Genomic DNA, 4444 nt, shown 5'->3' with positions numbered 1-4444 from the left:
CTCCGCAAACAAGGCATCACAAGGAATATTTTTCCTGTCCCCAGAAAGATAAGATTAGCAAAGAGGACATGCAATGCAAAATTGGAGAGTACTATTGCATCAATGATACATTAACCATTGGAGCTTGGGGAAAAAAACAAAGCACAAATGGTAAGATTATGTATCCCTACAATGAGTTCAACAATATATTTGTTGATCTACAATGTCCAGAGAGTTATGATCTTATTCTATGGATTGCCTAAACAATGTAAGTAATTTTTTACATTTTTTGTTGCGAAATAAAAAAATCTTTCAAGTACTAAAACTTATCTACTTTTGTTTGTTATGCAAGGTGTGACAAGGTAAGTTTTGTGTTGAAAGTGGATGAGTGTCAGATTGTGAAAGGCAAGAGGTTAGAACGAATGAGTATCACACTTATGAATGAGGCAATGGCATATGAAAAGAGTGAGATCAACATGATTGAGAGGAGACTGAGTTACCTTTGGAAGGTTCTAATGAAAACCCAGACAATCGACGAGCAATAGGGAGAGGGTTTACAAGTTAAGTTTTTCCTCTTTTAGTGTCCAATTTGAGAGAGAGATATGGTGGCTTGGGGCATTTGAAGTACCGAAGAAGGAGACACCTGAAGTGCTGTCTTGGATGTTTGATAGGATACCATGGATTACCAATGTCATTAAAGCTCAAATTTAGGGGAAAAAATTAGAAGTGGAGGGTAAGGGCACTTATACAATAGACTGGCATTTAGGAGGTGACTTGAAGACAATAAAGTGCCTTCTTGGGTGTCCACAAGGTGCTAACACCCCAAATCCTTGTCCATGGTGCATGAGAATGGTGAGAGAAAAGAAACATAAAAAGGCAAGAAGGAAGAGGAAGCTAGAGAATCAAGATGATGAGAATGATACATTGATAATGTTGGCAATTGGGTTGGTGGTGTCTTGTCTACTAACATGCTAGCTTAGCCAAACAGGCATTTGAGAGACCCCAAATGGAATCCTATAATTCCATTTGAACTCAAGAATGTTCACTTTTATACTTTTCATGCATTCATGCGTGTGTTTGGTCGTCTGCTCAAGTGTCAGGTTAATCATTTACTATGCAAGGCAAGGAAAGACAACATGAAGCTCTTCAAAAAGTAGAGGAACTACTGAACTCAATTGGGTGCCATGGTGGCAATGTGCATATTACTGTTAACAAGAAGGCCTGTGGCATAAATCATGGAGTGGCCCAGCAGGTGTCAATGAGTGGATATAAAGCAAGACATTTTCTAGAGAGGCCAAAAAAGTAAAGAACTCAAACTCCTGGGACTTGTGGAAGGATTTGTGTAAATGCACAACGTTTGACTACACCAATCCAAGCCTTGTAGTTCTACGTGAGAAGGTTTGGTTAGACTTCAATAAGATGGTTAAATTAATGAGAAAAAGCAGGATGACTGTAGAGGAGCGCCAAAAATTTCAAGAAGAGCTTCAAAATTTCACAAAAGCCATGGTCAATACATGGGGTGATACCAACATTACGCATAACATGGTAAACGAGTTTCTTTCTACTCATCAATTTGAAATGATTATAAGGTATAAAGTATAGCTTCTGAATTAGTCTTATTTTCTTTTGCAGCACATTTTGTATGCACATGGTGCATACTTCATGAATGAATAGGGTTCTCTTGACATGTGGAGCACCCACCAAGGAATGGAAAAATCTCACTACCGAGATAGAGGAGTATATTTCAAAAACACCCGACATGGAGGAGGAAAGACTCGTAAAATTACGTCAACGAAATGTTCAATTGGTTCTACAAATATACTTTTGGGCAAAAACTATCAATGGAAAAAGGTCATACGAGTGATTTAGCAAAGGCAGCACGAAATCAAGCCAAAATGAGGAGATCACTGAAGTGGAAAGCTGGCACAGGACCAACACGTCATGTGGCATGGAGATCATCAAGAAGACGAGAAGGAAGAATTTGGATTTAGTGGTGTAACAAAATTTTGTATGCAAAATTTATAACATTTTGAAGTGTTGTAAACATTTTGAAGTGTTCTAAACATTTTTTCTTAATATAGACTTGTAATTAAAACTTGTTCGTACCATTTCATTACATAAAACAAAATATTTACAATGACAAGATAATAATTGCTCTTGAGTCTCTTCTGTACTTGCTCTTCCTCTTCACTAGGCATTTTTCCTCTATAACACAAAAACTGCTTGCAACTATAACCCTTGAGTGCATTTACATCTTCTAGTCTGGCACCTAGAGCATAACTAGCATAACAGAGGAAGTATCCAATTCTGGAAGGCCAAAATCCTGTACCATATCCAAAGATATGAATAGTATCACACTTCTCTATCAGCATGACCTTATGTGTATTGTAAGGGATAAAGGAATAGCCCGTATATCTAGATAGTGTCTTGAGTGTGAGAAGTAAAATTTCAGCATCACTACTAGAATATTTGATGTGGTACACAATAAATATTTCTTTGTCAATAGACGGGATGTAGTGTGCAAGAGAAGCATCTTGGGCAACTCTTGAACGGGTAGCACCTCCATTTCCAAGGAAACCATCGGCATCATCAAGCTCAATCTGCAATAAACAAAGAATTAGCTTTCACATAAATTCAGTCAATACCATAAATCCCATAAATTCACTCACTCAAGAACAGATAAATTACCTTCTGGTTCTCATCCTCTTCCAACTTGGATGCATCCCAAAGGTTGATGGAGCCTTCTTCATTTCCTTGATCAAGGGTGGGCAAGGGCTCTCTTCCAATTTCAATAATTCTTAACTCCTCTTGAAGACTTTGAAATTCTAGCTTTGTGGGAAGAGAAGATTCAGTTTCCTTAGCTTTTTCAAAGCACAATTACATGGCTCTACGGGATTCAATGAAGTTCTCTGTCACCTTAGTGTCCAACTTCAGAAACTCCTCTTTATGTTCATTTTCCACATCCAGTATACCCCTGGTAGCTTCACAACCATCTGCTACTATAATTGCAAGGCAATAATCCTCCCTTAAATTATAAAGCTTTTGTATGTGGGAGAGAAGAATAAAATTCTTGCCATTATTAAGAAAGGAGGGCAGCCCAGGGAGGGCGAAGTTTGATTTCAAGTGTTCTCCATGCACAGACGATCCCTTATCAATAACAGTGGATGCCTTAAACTCTGCCACATCAAAACCTGTGCTTAGAAGCTTCTCCTCATCACCAGAAACTAGGTCCATAACCTCATCATTAGATTCAATATCTGAGACAAATGAAGCTTGTGAAACCTTTTGACCCTTCTGAACTTCCAGTTCATCCTTTGTGTTGTCCTCTTTGTCTGCATGAAGAAATAGATAAGCCACAAATCCAAAGTAGTACTCAAGAACTTTGCACTTATTCTTGTGCATAGGGAAGTGTTCAAGACAAATCTTTATCCTCTTATCTTCTGAATAGGCATCCCACTTGCCTGACATGCTCTTCTTTTCAGATGAGGATAGGGCAAAGCTAGACATGTGAACATATTGTGATGATCACTCATTTATAATTTCTATACTAACAAATTTACTATATGTCTCCCACTCTTTCCCCAGCATAGAGCTTGCCATGTCCTTAACAATTTGTTCTAAATTAAAGAGCACATTGAATATAAGCTCAACATCTGGAAGACGTTCATCATGCCTAGCTCTCCTTAATAAATCAAATAGGTTTTCATTTGGCACTAGGCTCATCTTTTACCTCTTCAAGTGTCTCTACATATTCCAAAGGATCATAGGAGTGAACCACCTGCTCCATGTTGGCCACGGTGTGAGGACAAACAACTAACAAGAAGAGGAATTGCCTATCGCATAGTGAATTGCAGGCGTGAGTGAAGGGGAAAGGAAGCCAATCCATGGCGCGAGGACAAAGAAAATACTAGAAACAAATTCTCTTATCGCACAGTGAACTGAACGTTGAATTGAAAGTGCGTGTGGAGGAAGGGGCAAAGAAGGAGGACCAAAATAAAAAAATTAAAATTTAAACAAGGCACGACTATATATAGATATTATTAGGGCTAACATCATACATGTACAATGGAAGTGAAGGGTTGACATCACCAAAATGTGCCGTTGTGCCACATGTAGGGCTGACATCATCACCGGAGTGCTAGGGTGTAGGGCTTATGTCATCCTTGCAAATGATGACATCGCATTCTATGAAATGGAGAAAATATTCATTTTTTTATCGGGTACCAATTTATGGCACGAGTATTTTTAAGTGATTATTTTCGTAACTTTTTGCAACCTCTGCAATCCTCCCTCTATGGTGCAAAGAGAGTAATCCTCATATAGGGCTGACATCATCACCAGAGTGCTAGGTTGTAGGGCTTATGTCATCCTTGCAAATGATGACACCGCATTCTATAAAATGGAGAAAATATTCATTTTTTTGTCGGGTACCATTTATGGCACGAGTATTTTTAAGTGATTGTTT

The sequence above is a fragment of the Cibotium barometz genome, chromosome 42 (assembly GCF_041138505.1).
Source record: "Cibotium barometz isolate CiBa-2024 chromosome 42, ASM4113850v1, whole genome shotgun sequence".
Classification (NCBI taxonomy): Eukaryota; Viridiplantae; Streptophyta; class Polypodiopsida; order Cyatheales; family Cibotiaceae; genus Cibotium; species Cibotium barometz.
This window is presented reverse-complemented; position numbering follows the sequence as displayed.